Source organism: Ambystoma mexicanum, chromosome 14, assembly GCF_040938575.1.
Source record: "Ambystoma mexicanum isolate Mex_15411 chromosome 14, UKY_AmexF1_1, whole genome shotgun sequence".
Classification (NCBI taxonomy): domain Eukaryota; kingdom Metazoa; phylum Chordata; class Amphibia; order Caudata; family Ambystomatidae; genus Ambystoma; species Ambystoma mexicanum.
In genome coordinates this window covers 301932786-301949889 of record NC_090940.1, presented here as the reverse complement: position 1 = coordinate 301949889, position 17104 = coordinate 301932786, and the positions used below count along the sequence as shown (strand labels likewise).

General features: G+C 51.4%; 1 protein-coding gene across 1 annotated transcript in view; it reads right to left on the bottom strand.

The window, feature by feature from the left end:
- The window catches only part of HHIPL1 (HHIP like 1), a 472587-nt gene that overhangs the window by 344535 nt on the left and 110948 nt on the right, over positions 1–17104 (bottom strand). The window lies entirely within an intron of this gene.

The following is a 17104-nucleotide window of genomic DNA, read 5'->3' as shown; positions in this document are numbered from 1 at the left end:
AAATCTCCAAAAGCAAATTGTATACAAAATGGCAATGGGAAATCCGTGGCACTCGCTACCCAATCCAGCGAAGAAAAATGTGGCCCAGTGTCGCAGGCAGCAGTTCAAGCAACTATGCAACTAACAACAAAAGACTTTAAGGATAATGCTATTCCAAGGGCATGGCTAAGAATTTGTAACACAGTTAGACAACATAAATCTTTAAGCTGTTCTGTGATCCTGGGAATTGTAAAAAAAAATGTAAAATCTGTACCTGCTTTCGTCAGAGGATATTGAAAGTGTCACATTCCCTTTGGCACAAGACCCTTTCTTGGTGGAAGTGGTGTTCACATCAGCTAGTGCAAAAAATGCTATCCTAAGTGAATCAAGAGAACTGGAGGCCTATGGTCTAGAAGTTTCAATCAGTGAGACCAGGGGCGACCCTAAAGAGTGCAGCAGGACTGTAGAGCATAGCACAAAAAGCCCAGCAAAAGGAAGTGCCAGCCAGGAGTTTGGGAAAGAAAAGTATAATAATCCAAAGACTGAGCAGAATCTACAGGGAAATATATTATCCCTTCTGCCAGAGATTCTTTCCCAAGTTCTGCAGAAGCTCGGCATAGGTACCCAGCAGCTTTAGATGGGAGGGACTAAATATAGTGAGTTGGAACACGCGGGGCTCCAGCACAATCAAGGCAAGAGGCATGCGGGACTACCTATTTGATTTAGGAGACATAGGGCCTCATTACAAGTACTCCGGTCCGGAATTAACACTGCCGGTAAAACCATACCGGCACCGTTTGCATGTCCGCGCAATCATGACCCGCGGCCCCGGTAATAGCACCACCCTAAACCGCCACCGCGGAAATAGGGTTCCCCTTAATTCCGCCTGCACGGAAACCCCTCCGTTACCGGCAACACGAAACACCGTGAGCATCACAACTAGCGCGGACACGGAAATACCGGGAAAAAAATGGCGGAAATACCGTGATCACGGTGGCGGAACCGCCGCCACCGCGAACATGGCGTTATACACTGCCGGCTGAACTGAATCAGGGCACAGGTGCACCAAATCAGCCCAGCTGGACCTAGCAGGCCACTGGGAGCCTACAAAAGGGCCACACCCAGCCCAACACAACACAGAACCATGCAGGCAGCAGGGCTAGTAGCACTGGGACTGGGCCTACTCAACCAACAGGCAGTACTGCACATGGTGGCAGCAATGGCGCAGAGGAGGAGGCGTAGGCGGAGGAGGCGCAGGCGGCAACCAGCCAACCCTGCAGCTATGGCAAACCCCATTGCCCAGCCAGCCCGACCCCGCCGCCAGCCACCAATACCACGCATCAGGGCCTCACCCTGGAACCTCACCCCAGGACAGATCCACACCCTATACCGGCTGGACCGTGCAACAATCATGCACATCACCGCCATGATTGAGGACAACATCAGCAGCCTAATTGACACCCCCACCGCCATCCCCCCCCTCTTGAAGGTTGTCTCAGTTCTGCATTTCCTAGGCACTGGCACCTATCAACACACGGTTGGTGAGCTGCACGGCATATCACAACCGTGTTTCTCAAAAGTCCTGGTACAGGTACTGGATGCCATGTTGCGCCATGTGTCGGAACACATAGCCCTACCCCGCACCCTCCCCGGGGTCATTGCCACCAAGTTGGCCTTCCATGCCATAGCAGGCATGCCAAATTGCATAGGCGCAGTTGACTGCACCCACGTCGAGCTGACAGTACCACATGCAATTGAGGCGGTGTTCCGCAATAGGAAACAGTATCACTCTTTGAATGTCCAGATGGTTTGTGATGCCATGCAACTGATTACACACTGCTGCGCACGTTTCCCAGGCTCATCACATGACTCAATGGTACTGCGGAATTCCACGTTGCCACGGTACATGGAACGCTATGCCGGACAAAGCACCTGGCTATTGGGTGAGTACAGCTGACGATGCTACAACCCTGTCGGAGTGGTGTGTGTGTGTCCAGGCAATGAGCATTGTGAGTGTGCCGCGGTGATCGCACATGCATCACCCCCCTTCCATCTACCAAATACACAGCGGATGCCAAACATCATGAAGGAAGACATGACAGGGCACCACAATGTGCCCGTGCACACGCTGCCACAGCCAATCCCGTCACTGTCCCATGAACCCTGTGCCACTGCAGACACCCACCCTCAATTGAAACACTGCCCCAAAAAGCACGAGAGGCGTGTAAATGATACGACGAGTATTTACTACTTCCGTACAGTGGAGTCACTCTGCCATGTGTGGACAGCACTGCACCATGACATGCACACAATCAAATGTCACCCGCAGGGCACAGCAAACATGCAAGTTAATGTGTAGGCCCATATGCAGTCAGCGACATTCCTCGTGATGGCCAAAACATACCTCCAGACACTGCATGGTTCATATGCATGAATGAATGATGATACAAGAATGCACAGCAGCAGATGAGGACATGATGCCACAAACACTGACATGTTCCCCCATCTACATCCCATGTAGGTGATGCGGGATATGCACTCACGCCATGGTTGATGACACCTGTACGGAGACCAAGGAACAGGCATGAAGAGGCATACAATAGGGCACATATCCGCACACGTGGAATGATTGAGAGGACATTTGGACTGCTGAAGGCCCGTTTCCGCTGTCTGAGCAGATCTGGCGGATCACTGCTGTACAGCCCAGTGAAGACGGGCAAAATCACGCTGGTATGTGCCATGCTGCACAATATATGCCTGCGCAGGAACATCCCAATGCCACCAGACGCAGATGAGGAAGATGGGGATGGGGATGGGGATAGGGATGGGGATGGGGATGGAGATGGGGATGGAGATGGGGATGGAGATGGAGATGGGGATGGGATGGCACCGCCTCCCCCTGGGGGTGCACATGATGGCCAGAGAGCACGGGATGCCCTGATTCGCATTTACTTTTGAGTCACAGCACATTCACAGTAATGCACAAACATGGTGACGACAATGAATTAATAGTTGCACTGCAAAATAAATGATCAATGTCCACACATGTATGTCTTGATTTGAAATGGTGATGTATTGATGTAATAACAACAGGGAAGAAGGTGCATTGGTTAGGGAAGCTGTACACCCGGGGCCACCCACGACCCAAACGTGCCCACCCCCACCCAGAGCCCATTGTCCAAACCCCCAAAACTACCTACCCCACCACCCAAACGTGACCACCCCTCTCACACCCTTGTAGTCCACATGTGTCCTGCACTGCCCCACACACATGCCATCACTTCCGTGTGCGCTTCTGTGCAACCTTGCCCAAGGGACCCGTTAGCCTACTCGAGCGCCTCCTTGGACTGGCAGTAGTGGAGCTGGATGGGGTGGTAGTGTTTGATTGGCCAGAATCAGGGATTGAGGGCATCCGTGCCAGATTTGCCTGTTGGCCAACCAACATGGCCTCCACAAGCCTGGAGGTGTGGTCATTGCCCTCCCGCACATGGCGTGCAAGGGTCACTATGGTGCTCGCAAAGCGTCCAATGGACCTCGACAGGCGACGCACTGAGGCGCTGTAGCTCTCCCTCTGCAGCCTGGATTCCTCTAGCTGCCTCTCCACCAGCTGGGTGAGGGTAGCCTGCTGGTCCTCCATCCGCTGCATGCGGGCATTCAGTTCGGCCATGGATGGGGTGGGCGACCTCATGGGACTCCCCAGTGAAGTGGGGCTGAACCCCAGCTCATGGAAGGAGCCCAGGTCTTCCAATGTGGGCATCTCCCCCTGTGGCCCCGTTTCCGAGTGCTCTTGCGGGGCACTGTTATCACTGCAGGCCGCCCCCTCTGCAGTGCTGCTGCCTTCGGTGTTTTGTTGGGTGGCCATGATAGGTTCCTGTGGCACCTGTCTGGACTCAGCCAGTGTGGAGATGGTGGGGATGTTGGTGGTGGTGGTGGTGTGCTGCACATCTGTAGTGGCTGGTAATGTGGCCAGAGGTGCAGAACTGCCGGCAGCATCCTCCTGTGTGGTGGCGGTGGCTAGTGTACTTGCCGATGCTGATTGGCTGGCCTGTTGTGCAGTATCACTGTCACTTGAAACGGCTGTGGGGACACAAAGGGCATGCAATTAGTGTTGTTGTGGTGGCAGATGGGTGCATCTCATGCGTCATTAAGATTGTACATTGAATAGTGTTAGTCACATGCATCTGATTGCTGGTGTCTGCATTCAGTGACATTGGTTGCCATACGGATCATAATGGGTCCTTTGGCCCACACATGCACTGCCTGGGGGGGGGGGTTGTTAATGGGTCCTTTGGCCCACACATGCACTGCCTGGGGGGGGGGGTTGTTAATGGGTCCTTTGGCCCACACATGCACTGCCTGGGGGGGGGTTGTTAATGGGTCCTTTGGCCCACACATGCACTGCCTGGGGGGGGGGGGTTGTTAATGGGTCCTTTGGCCCACACATGCACTGCCTGGGGGGGGTTGTTAATGGGTCCTTTGGCCCACACATGCACTGCCTGGGGGGGGGGGGTTGTTAATGGGTCCTTTGGCCCAGTACTCACAACTGCATATTTACATGTGGCATTCATGTTTGGGCACTTACCGGCATCTGCAGGTGGGCTCACTCCTGCCTCAGCCTGCCCAATCCCATGGATTCCCTCTAGGTGGAAGACGCTGCTGCAACGCTCCTCCCATGCTTGCAGCCTCAGTGGGGAAGGGGGTCCTCCGCCTGTCCCACTGCTGCGTTGGCGGTGCGTGGAAATGAGGTTGCGTACCCTCAGCCTCAGGTCGTCCCAACGCTTGCGGCAGTCCTTCACGCTCCTCACTGCCACGCCCACAGCGGTGCACTTGCGTGCAGCTTCGGCCCACACCTCCTTCCTCCGCTGCTGTGTGGCACGCCGTTGGTCGGCGCTGAACAGCATCTCAGCATTGTCCACAATGTGCTCCACCAAGACGGTTAGCTCCGCCTCGCTGAAGCGCTGTTTGCGCTGCCTCTGAGCAGGAATCCTGGCAGACATGCTGGTGGTCCCTTTTGGCTTCTCAGAGTCAGGATTGTGCTTGTGCTGGCTCTGGATGGCAATGGATTGTGCTTTTATATGATGGCCGCCTCTCTGTTTCCTGTTTTGGCGATCATGGTATTTCCGGTTCCGTGTCCGTGGCGGCGGAGGCGGAAACGGGTTTTGCGCCACTTGTGGCTTCGTTATTTCCATTTCCGTGGGGTATTCCGTGACGGCGGTAACAACGTTTCCGAGTCCGTGTGGTGCGCGCGACCGACAGCGTGTAATCGTGCGGTTTTTCCGCACCCTTGCGGACACGGAAACGTTTTTACCGCCATCACGGATTTTGCACGGTCCCGGACTGGCAGGTTGTAATGAGGCCCATAGTATTATTGCAGGAAACGTGGTTAGTGAATCCCTTGAGCATAGAGGGTTTTGCTGTACTATGTCTACCAGCATTACAAAAAACAAAAGGATGACCCTCGGGGGGTCTCCTGATAGCTTTAAATATCTAAACTTCAAAAACATAGTTCCTATTTTTGAAAACATCTCTGATATCCAGGCTTGTAGAGCACACTTGATCCAGGATAGCATAGCCTCAGTGTGGGTGATAATTAATATCTACTGGAACCCTGCCTGTTCAAAACTACACTTTTTTCTTGAGCTTTTGGGCTCATTGTTGGAATTAATGAAACTAGGCACAGCAAGCAGTAATATAATCTTGGCTGGTGACTTAAACACAGACTGTTTGCAGGCAAAAAAAAGGCCTAAAAAACCATTCCACTTTAAATAAGACACAGGCCCTCATTACGACCCTGGCGGTAAGTGAAAAACGATGCCAGTAAAGAATTACCAGCATCGTTTACCGCTCCGGCCGATTCTGACCCGACAAAGCGCTATTAGCGGCACCGTAATTAACGGTGCCGCTAAAAGCACAAAGGGCGCGGGCTCACGACCTCCCATGCCGTAAATACCGGCATGCTGCAAAGTGGGGAACATTACGAGTCGCGCCGACATGCAATTAACGCCCTTGTGAAGGCCGTAAAGTACCTTACCGCCATGGTGCAAATACCGCCATTGCGGACCAACCATAAACGGCCATGTGCAGTGTTCCCAACTGCCACAGGTGCACACAATCGGCACAGGTGGAGGCATAAGGGACGCACAATGGAACTCAGCAAAACCACCTGGGAAATGGATGAGAAGGATTGACTGAAATCATCTGGGAGGAGCTGCTAACCACAGAAAGGGACAGAGGCTGAGGATCTTTGACCGAAGGAGGAGCAAATCGGGTGCTGAACAGGAGCATCTCAGATATACACCTGCTGGCTGGAGCACTGGGAAAGCTGCGCAGCTGAATCCAAAATTGTTCAGATTTTGGCAAACTGAAATGTGATGGGAGAATACCAGAACATATACAAAGACTGAGTGCCCTGAGGACAGCACCAACAGAATATACAGAGTGGATGAATTTCTATGTATATTTCACCTGTTCAATTCTATGTTGGTTCTAGAAACACATTGTTGAAGTGTTGGCACAGCCTTGGTGCCCGTAGAAACTAAGGAGGGCATGAATAATAGTGGTGGCTAAAATATAAAACATAACAATACCCCACATAGAGGCATAGAAAAGGTTTCTCTGGAAGTATCAGTCTCTATGCCAGTTGTTAAATATGTATACACGGATATATGTGGTTGATGATGTGTCTAGACCACAATGATGTGTTACTTTTAAGAAAATTCAGTTGTGAATGTGATGTGTTTTTTGATAGACATTAAAATATGTGTATATTTTTGATAAGTACATGGTTTTTCGCTTGACTTTTTGGGTAAGGGGCGAGCACAAGCAAGTTGACATGCATCTATGGTGACTCATTCTGATCAGCAAGGGAAGGAAGCTGTATTGTGGGACTCTTTGTATTTTGGCACTACAGACTGGGCAAGCACAAAAGGAGCACACCCCACCCTTTCCCACACCCAGTCACACTCCACAATGATTCCAATACTACTAGAAATGCTGGGGCTGGAGGACCTGATTGCAGTGGAAGTGCTACAATGACAACAACAGGCAGCACAGAGGAGATGCAGGAGGAGAAGGAGGGCAAGCTGGGCCAGCCTGCCCACCCAGCACAGCTAGTGGCACCACGCAGGCAGCCCCCAATCCCACGCATCAGAGCCAGTCCATTCAACCTAACCGCTGAGCAGATCCACACCCTGTACCGTCTGGACCGGGACACCATCACCACCATTGTGGACATGATACATGACGACATTGTCAGCCTGATTGAAACACGCACTGCCATCCCACCCCTACTGACGGTAGTGTCTGTGCTCCACTTCCTGGCCACAGGCACCTACCAGCACACAGTCGGGCACTTGCATGGCATTTCACAACCATTATTCTCACGCACGCTGAACCAAGTGCTTGATGCCCTCCTCAAGCACACAGACGACTACATTTCCTTACCACGTTCTGCCCAGGAGATCTCAAACACCAAAGTAGGTTTGCATTCACTGGCCGGCATACCTGGTTGCATTGGCGCCATCGACTGCACCCATGTGGAATTGGTGGTCCCACATGCCATGGAGGTAGCGTACCACAACCGTAAGCTATACACTCAATCAACGTGCAAATGTGTGACTCAAACAGGATCATCACACATTGCTGTGCCCGATTCCCCGGATCAACCCATGATTCAATGGTCCTGCGGAACTCCACGATACCAAGCTACATGGAGCGACATGCAGGGCAGAGATCCTGGCTTCTCAGTGAGTCGCATGTTATGCCCATGGAAATGTGATGTGGGTAGGTGATTGAGGTATAGATGCATACTTCACCTAGCTGAGATGGGGGGGAGAGATGCATACTTCACCTGGCTGAGATGGGGGAGAGATGCATACTTCACCTGGCTGAGATGGGGGGGAGATGAATACTTCACCTGGCTGAGATGGGAGGAGGGGGGAGAGATGCATACTTCACCTGGCTGAGATGGGGGGGGGGGGAGAGATGCATACTTCACCTGGCTGAGATGGGGGGAGAGATGCATACTTCACCTGGCTGCGAGTGCCAGAGGGAATGGAGCATGCTCATACCCCAAAGCAGCCCAGACTGGAGCTGACACCTGACCACATTATGCAAGATGTAAGCAGCCCTACCATGTAAATGAAGCAGTGTCGCAACCATTCCACAGCCATCTGCATGTGCACTGTACCAAATCAGACCGCATCCCCCTCAAAAAAATGCAGCTACAAGCAATGACTATAGCCAATACACAGCACCAAACACCATCAACTGAAAGGACAGTCCCCCATTAATGCGTACAAAGGAGTCACATGAGGATCAAATACATATATACACCACTACACTGACACAGAGGCCCAAATGAATTGCATGACACCATTTGTTGTGCGTAGTGAGATCATCATGAGGCTGACATCAACGGTGCCAGGATGAAAGCACACAAATTACTGGAAATCTGCCAGATCACAGAAACAACCGCTGTGGACTAACACAGTGCATGGGCACTCACAAGGAACTGGACCCCCCTGCGCCCACTAGTTGATGGCATGCAAACGAGTCCACAAGAGGAATATACACATAGCAGTCACATCGTGTGTCTCCATTCATGCATGGAAATCGGGATGAAATTAAGAAATAAATGCATGCCATGGTGTCACTTAATGAGGTCAAATATGATGTGATAATTTACACATACATTGTTGCCCACATGCAGGTGATGCAGGCTATCCCTTGAAGAGGTGGCTCCTTACCCCAGTCCGGAACCCACAGAACCGGCACGAGGAGGACTATAATCGTGCCCATACACAAACCCGTGTGGTGATTGAGAAGACATTTGGCCTCTTGAAGGCACAGTTTCGCTGCCTCAGCAGGTCTGGTGGGGCACTCCTGTACCGCCATGAGAAGGTGGCTTAGATCATCATGACATGTGTTATGCTACACAATATGTGCATCAGACGAAATGTACCCCTGACGCTGAACTGCAACCACCTGACAAAGAGGATGAGGAGGGTGGGGATGGGGCAGCACCTCAGGGAGGAAGCGATGCACAGGAGGGACATGCCATGCATCAGACTCTGATCAACCAATGTTTCTAGCACACATGGATGGGGGTGTTACATGGAGATGGCACTCGGGGCACTGGGTGTGTCAGGGACATGGACATTGTATACTGTTAACCAATAAAGCACACGTACGCAATAAGCAATGTCCACACATGTGAATTATGAGTAACCAAAATGTGTATTGTAGAAGCATAACTAAGTGAACAAGCCCTCCACCCCACACACCCACTCCCCCCTCCCCCCTCAACTCCCCAACACACCCACTCCCCTCTCCCCCTCAACTCCCCAACACACCCACTCCCCCCTCCCCCCTCTACTCCCCAACACATGGTGTGCAGGACTGTGCACAAGTGGACCACGTGGAACGAGTACAAAAGGCTGTGCCTACTGGCATCCCCCTCTCCCAGCACCCAGTGCACTCCTGTCCGATCGCTGCAGGTTCCTGCCCGACCTGCGCACGGGGCTGGTCCTGGTGGAACTGGCAGCCGAGGAAGAACTCGGTTGCTCAGATGGACGCATGTCCCGCATTGCTTGAACCAAGTCGGATAGTACGTGCCTTACAGCGGCCAGTTCAGCACATATGTCCTTTGAACTGGACTCAATAGCAGACCTCAGGGAAGCAGCACAATCACGCATATCCTCCCTAGCACTACCACATTCTGTGATATGCTGTGTCAACATGCCAGTTAGTTGTTGTTGGTGCCTTATTATTTCCTGCATCCCCTCTTGGGTGTTTTGGGCTGTGGTTGATGGTTGAGGGGTGTCCATTATACTGTTACCCTCCTGCACAGGTGTGGTTGGGCTGGGAATAACCGGCCACGAGTTTGCTGGAGATGGCCTGTGTATGGTGTTGTCGGGCAGGCTGCACGGGGACAGGTGGGGGGAATGTAGGGGGCCAGTGGGGGGAGTGTCAACATGAGAACATCCCCTTCCTCTCGTCCGAAATTGCTGCGGTGGTAGCTGTTTCTCCAAAGATGCTGCTTTCAGCCGATGCAATACCTACGGCGGACAACACTTGGCAGATGCTGGATGTTGGTGGTGCCAAAGTGGTGGATGTCGAGCACATTGGTGCCGTGGCATGTAGTGTGCTCTTGGCCATTTCCTGTCTTTGAGGTTTCCTTATTCCCCTTGAAGTGGAGGGCCGGTCTTGTCCCTCTTCCGCCCTGGCCTTCTTATCTGGGGTGGCACCGGTGTCATCATCGGCGCTGTCTGATTGTGAGCCTGTGGTGGACCAAAGGAGGGAGAGGGTTAGTGATGGGTCTACCGGCATTGAGCACGCATTGTGATGGCTGCATTGATTTTGATTGGTGGATGAGTCACATTGGAGGCAGTGACATACAGGTAGTCTCATTCTTGGGTGGGTGATGCATGGAGGCATGTGGGTAGCTACAGAAGCGGAGTGCATTATGGATGTAGACAAGGTGATGCTCAGCACTGCCTGTAGGCAGTCTTGTGCTAATGTGTCTGGTGGACCCTGGTATGCATCATTGCACTTCCCATTCATCTGGACATCATCGTGGTGGTATTGGCATAGTTAGACTTGAGACATCTACCTGCATCGGCTGATGACGGGGCTCCTCTCTCCATGTCCCCAACTCCCTCTATGCACTCTGTGCCTATAGTGGAGGCACATATCTCCTCCCATGGCTGGAGTTTGAGGGGCGACTCAGCACCTCCGCCTGTCGCCATCCCGATATTCCGGTTTGCCGTCAGTATGCTCCTCACGCGGAGACATAGATTGTCCCACCGCTTGCAGCATTGTTTTGGGGTGCGGGGTGTTGTGCCGACAGCACTGACCCTCTGGGCATCCATAGCCCAAATCTTCTTTTTCCTCAGCAGCGCCGGTCGGGTCATCTCAGTTGCAAACACGACGTCTGCATGTTCTTGGAGGGTTTCTGCCAACATGGTCAGCTCCTCTCTTGAGAAACGCTCCTGGCGCAGCCGATCTTCGCTTTTCTTTACAACTTTTGGCATTCTGGTGTCAAAGGGGTGGTGGTGGAGGTGTGTGGGAGTTCTGGGGGTCAGATGTCTCCTGGTTACAGAGGATGGCAATGGATTGTGTTTTTAAAGATGGCCGCCGTGCTCTTTCCCGTTCCTGTGGATGACGCTACTTCCGGATCCGCTTATTTACAGTCACCGCTATTAGCGGTGACCGCTAATGTCGATAGATAGGGTGCCGGAGGTGCTATTTGCACTGCATACGATGCCGGTAAGTGGGATTTTTCGCCCTTTAGCGGCATGGCAGTGATTTCATTACCGGCATGGCGCAATGCTCGTGCCTGAGGACTCATAATGTGCCGCTTTTAGCAGTCTCTTGCCAGTACAGACACGTTATTTGCGCCATGCCGGTAATGACCGATACTTACCGCCAGGGTCGTAATGAGGGCCAAAGAATGGGAGGATGTGGGTGGATTTTATGGAACACTGGGACCTTAAAATGGTAAATGGTAGTTCGGAAAGGGGACGTGGGGGCCTCCACGACATTGCATAAAGGGGACTCCTCCTCAACCTTGCACTATATTTTTGTCTACCAATATTTGCATACATTTCAGTCCACTATGGTAGTGAAACATGACGGAGGGAGTGATCACAGTAGGCTAGAATTATTTTTCCCTGATCTATCTAGCTTTTCCCAAAGTGCTAATAATCAGCTGCTGCACGGGGTAAAAGGGAAAATTAGGCTGGTAAAATATAGGCATAAAGGTAAAAACCTACACATGCAGCTGGAAGAGATCCCAAGAAGTATTTGGGAAACAAAATGCCACCCGCAAACATTTACCAAATTCCTTTAGGCTATATCTGCTCCCAAAGAGCCAGCAAGACGGATTAAACAAAAATACACCCATGTATTTGATGAAGAAACACAGAGAAGGAAAAGAGAGCACAGAAGAGCCCTGCATGGCTCTCACCAGAGGTTTATAGATTAGAAACTAGCAGAGAAAAGACCAATTATAGATCGTGGTCATCTCTTCACAAGGCTTCCCAATTACAGAACTACGGGGAGCAGGTGCTCAAACTACTCAGAGAAGGGAACACAAAAAAATTCTGGGCACTAATTAACCAATTTGAGGGTGGAACCGGCAGTTCTTTGAGTAACTTTGTCTCTGAGAAAGGGTGGGTGAACCATCTAACAGAAGTTTTTATAAACACTAGTGGTTCCCAGTTTGTAGTAAAACCATATACACCCTGGCGGTATACAAGCATTTCGCCGACCTATTTTTGGTCGTGGTACTTTTCATCGCCGGATTTTACATCGCCAGAAACTCCGTTTTTTTTTATTTTGGGGGGTGTTTTGTTGGGGTATTATTATAATAGTAAGGAGGGGTCTGGGGGGGGGAAACCCCCTCCTGAATAAAAAATAAACCAAAAACAGGGTTTCTGGCGATGTAAAATCCAGCGATGAAAAGTACCACGACCAAAAATTGGTCGGCAAAATCACGTAGAACCACCCTGGCTGTTGAACTTTAATGAGAGGGATATAGAGGAGATAATTATCAAGTCCTCGGCTTCAAGAGCAGCAGGCCCTAATGGCCTGACATATCAAATACTCAAAAATGAGCCGATAATGTGGTCACACCTTTTATTTTTCTTATTTAAGAGATCCTCACGAGATGTCTATTCCCAGTATCCTGGAAGACTGCACTGGTCATACCATTCTTAAAGAGCAGGGATCGTCGAGCAGCAGTTAATTATCACCTATAGCTCTGCTCGACATAGAAGAACAAGTTACTTCTTACCTTGTAACGTTCTTTCGACGGGATGTTCCTCCGACGTATTCCTCATCTTAGATATCTCCTTCCAGCTCTGCTGGCCTCGGAAATTTTTTTCTCTAGAGGGCGCTGCGCGTCGTCGTCCTCCGAGTCGATGTCCCTCGACAGCCGCCGTATCGACGTCGACGTCATCCTGCCTATAAAGGCCGCGCACAGCGTCCGTTGCTCAGTTCCGTTTTGTAGCCCACAAGAATTCTTTCTGGACTAGACTAATCACCCTGAAGGAGCGTAAGCTGCAACAACAAGGGAAGTAGAACTGCGGGGATGGATAGGAGGGTCGATGAGGAATACGTCGGAGGAACATCCCGTCGAAAGAACGTTACAAGGTAAGAAGTAACTTGTTCTTCGAAGGGATTGTGTCCTCCGACGTATTCCTCATCTTAGATAGGCTCCCATAGCAGTATTCTATTATTGGAGGAGGGAGTACTGTCTTTTATTGATGAATAGAATGCAGTACAGCCCTTCCAAACCTAGTCTCTTGACTGGAGGAGGAATCCAAGTTGTAAAATCGTGTAAAGGTATGGACAAAACACCATGTAGCGGCCGCAAAGATGTCTTTAACCAGCACGCCTCTTTTGAGGGCCGATGAAGCTGCAATACCTCTGGTCGAATGAGCCCTAAGGTTTTGAGGGGGCTCTTTCCCTGCCAGTTTATAACATTCCAGAATGGCCATAATGATCCATCTGGAAATGGTCTGCTTAGTTATTGGTAACCCCAGCTTGTGACCTGTGTAACCTACAAACAGCTGGTCTGCCTGTCTTATCCTGGCTAGTCTACTGATGTAAAAACTTAAAGCCCTTCTAGGGTCTACCCTGTGTAACCTCTCTTCCTCTTTCCCCGGATGAGGAGGAGGATAGAAAGATGGTAGGGTAATCTTCTGAGTGATATGGAATTCAGAAACCACCTTTGGGAGGAAATTAGGCTTCACTTGCAGGACAACTTTGTCTTTGTGAAAGATTGTGTGAGGGGGTTTACAAGAAAGAGCTTGTAATTCGCTCACCCTTCTAGCAGATGTAAGTGCTATTAATAAAACGGTTTTAAGGGTCAGGAATCTTAACGAACAAGAATGGAGTGGTTCGAAAGGTGTGCCCATCAGGAAAGTTAGGACTAAGTTTAAATCCCATAGGGGAACTTGGAATGGTCTTGGGGGATAACATTGGTTAACCCCTTTAGAAACTGTATTACCAAGGTTAACTTGAAATAGGATGGTTCTTCCGCAGTGCGTTTAAAGATGGATAGCGCTGCGAGATAGCCCTTAATGGTGCCAACTTGAAGGCCTGAATTCGCCAAATATAGTAGGAAGGACAAAACCATTGGTGTACCACATGAAAAAGGGTCGATATTCTGTTCTCTACACCAGCTGCAAAATCTGTTCCAACAGCAGCGGTATAAAGACTTTGTTACTGGCCTCCTTGCCGAAAGCAACACCTCCATAACATCATCAGGGAGGTCCCAATCCTTGTACCTCAGCCTTTCAGAAGCCAAGCGTGAAGGTTGAGGGTTTTGATGTCTGGATGGAGAACCTGACCTCCCTTCTGTGAGAGTAGGTTCTCTCTGAGTGGAAGTCGAATTGGAGGGCAGATGGACAAGTCTAGAAGGTCCGGGTACCACGTTCTCCTGGCCCAATCCGGGGCAATTAGGATCATGGTTCTCCGGAATCTTCTCAACCTCCTGATCATTTGAGGAATGACAGGGACTGGTGGCAACGCGTACAGAAGCGCAAACTCCCAGTCCACTATGAACGCGTCTCCCAGAGCTCCTCTCGGGGGAAATTCCCTTGAGCAGAACAGATCGCATTTTCTGTTGAGGCTGGTGGCGAACAGATCCACCTGAGGGGTTCCCCAAAGGGCGAAGATCTCTTGAAGGACTTCCTGAGCTAGCTCCCACTCGTGGGAGACTGTGCTCTGCCTGCTCAGAGCGTCCGCTGTCAAGTTCTTCTCTCCGGCTAGGTGAACTGCCGATAGAGAGATTTCTTCTTGGATTGCCCAAAACCAGAGCTGCATGGCCTCTCTGCACAGGGGTAGTGATCCTACACCTCCTCTTTTGTTGAGGTAATGCATGACCACCGTGTTGTCCGTCATTATCAGGACGTTTTTCCCTTGTACAGCTGGCAGGAACGCCTTCAGCGCAAGTCTGATGGCTCTCAGCTCTAACAGGTTGATATGTAGTCTGGACTCCGATGGAGACCAACGACCGCTGATGGTTAAGTCGTTGGCGTGGGCTCCCCACCCCGTGAGTGAGGCATCCGTGACTACTGTTATTTCCGGCCAGGGTTGCCAAAAATGTTCTCCTTTCAGAATGTTCTCCTGACAGGCCCACCACTGAAGGTCTCTGTCACGCCGCCCAACCCGGGCTTGTTCTAGCCCACTTACCTGATGCGGCGTTCCACGCCTTGGAGGGTTTACCCCTGCTTTCGCCTGGGGGGTACGGGGCGGTCCTGGGTACCGGTTGCTCCTGGATCTTCGGGACGCTTGGTCTCGCGCATACGCGGTCGGCCGCTCCGGTTCCCGCGCTCTTCTGGGTTCCTGGGGTGTGCCGTTCCGCGCATGCGCGGCCGACCCCTTCCCGCTTTCCGCGCATGCGCGGTACACGATGCTCTCGGCTCCCGGCCGGTTTGCGGCCCAAGCCTCGTTTTGGGCCTCCGAGCACCTGGGAAACTGCACGGCTTGCGTTCCAAGCCTCCCGGGTGTGGGAGGCCCTACTTAAGGAGCCCGGCGGTTTGATCAAACCGCGTCTCAACGTGGTCTGACCGGATCGTTGTTTTGCTCCTGCCTTGACCTGAGTTCCACTCTGTCCTGCCTGGTCTTTCCATTCCCTTCTGTATAGACCTGCCCTTCCTTGCCCGGGTAGGGGGTCTCCCTGGTTCCCTTCTCCTTGCTCCCTTCCTGCTGGGGTGGTTCCCCCCTTCTCAGTTGTTCTCTGTTCTCCTCTGGGTTCTTGGTCCTCCTTGGTTCCCTTGCCTTCCCGCCTTCCCTTGCATTCTGCTGCCTCCTGGATTCCTGCTCCTGGATTCGACTCACAACTCTTCTTGCTCCAGTTGTCTGCAGAAAACTTCTAGCCAAAGACTATCAGGCTCCCCCTGTCAGTGCTTGCACTGTCCTGATGCCACATTAATCAGGGGTGAGCTAACCTGTGGCATCCGGAGCTGGTTCACCTCCAGTCCAGTATCCATTTGGACGGGAGTTGGGCTGGTTCCTTGTGTCACTCTCACATCACCACAGAACTTCTGGCATTCTGGCATCGTCTACTAAGCCGACTTCCGGACGAACATGTACGCTGCGCCCTAGTGACGCCATCTTTAACAGATTGAGACGCCAGGCTTCAGGCTCTTCGGAATCGAAGATGGATGAGGACGCCAGTCTTCGTGATGAGATGCAGGCCTTACGTGCTGAGATGATTGCACTCCGCCAGGAGAACCAAACCCTACGCCAGATGGTAACCCAGAGCTCAAATGTTGTTCCTCCACCTGAGAGCGCTATGGCACACACCACTCCCATCAAGTTCGATGGAGACCCCAGACGTGTGGGGGAATTCTGCAACCATTGCCGGATACATTTCCTGTATCGTTCAGCCCACTTCAATAATGATAAAGCCAAGATTGGATATATTTTGGGCAATTTGTCTGGCAACGCTCTTGCTTGGGTGACACCGCTTGTGGTTTCTAACAGTCCCATTCTCGGCGATTTTGTGGCCTTTGAAAAGGCATTTCTGGAAGTGTTTCAGTCCCCCAATCTGGCTTCAGCAGCACAGAACCAGTTAATGGATTTAAAACAAGCCAACACAGACATAATCTCTTATATAGGCCGTTTTCGCCAACTAGCAACTGATTCCCAATGGCCTGAGATAACACAGAAGACCTTGTTTCGCCGTGGGTTAAGAGAAGAGTACAAGAACGAGCTGTTACACATTCCTGAACCCGAAGATCTACAGAAGCTCATTGAACAGGTGCTAAAGATTGATCAGAGATTGGCTGAGAGAAGAGGCGAAAGGCGCAGTTTTGAGAAATCGGACCTCAGACCTCCAATTCCGCCTGCTGGGACACCAGTGTCCTCGAACACCACTCAGGAACCTATGCAGCTAGGCGCCGTAAGGGGCCCTTTGTCTGAGGAAGAAAAGAAGCGGAGGAGAAGCCAACACCTATGTTTGTACTGCGGAGCCGCATGTCATTTTCTGGGTACTTGTCCTCTACGACCAATCAAGAAAGGGGGAAACTAGGTGACCTGTTGTGCTCCGGAAAGGCCCCGACAGGTCTGATTAAACCACCAGTCCTTTCCTGCCCTGAATCTGTGTTTCCAC